Source organism: Arachis ipaensis, chromosome B05 (assembly GCF_000816755.2).
Source record: "Arachis ipaensis cultivar K30076 chromosome B05, Araip1.1, whole genome shotgun sequence".
Lineage (NCBI taxonomy): Eukaryota > Viridiplantae > Streptophyta > Magnoliopsida > Fabales > Fabaceae > Arachis > Arachis ipaensis.
Genome location: NC_029789.2, coordinates 2367657 through 2368141, shown reverse-complemented (window position 1 = coordinate 2368141; position 485 = coordinate 2367657).

Genomic DNA, 485 nt, shown 5'->3' with positions numbered 1-485 from the left:
CCCTGTGTCCAACCCACGCGCCTTCCCTACGTCCAACCCGCCGCTACCCTTCGTTCTTCTTATTTTTTATTTTTCTTTTTTTAATTTTTGAAGAACATATACATGATTGATGATTATTGAACTTCTGCTTCTTCTTCTGCATCTTCTTTTGTTCTGCTTGAACTTCTGCTTCTGAAATTGTAACTTAATGATTATTGAACTTTTGGATCTGAAAACCGAAATTGTAGTTGATGATTATTGAATTATTATTTATTGAAATTGATGTAATTATTGAAATTGTTATGCTTCTTCTGCTTCTGATTTTTTTGTTGATTTATTTTGTTTTGTGAATGTTGCTATGAATTTGTTTTGTTATAAGTAATGAATAGCTATGGTGGCAATGGTGATTGGGTGAGGAAGAGGGAGGAGGTGGAAGGAGATTGGGTGAGTGAGGGAGTGGGGTGAGGGGGTGAGGGGTGGAGGGTGAGGGAGTGGGGTGAGGGAGT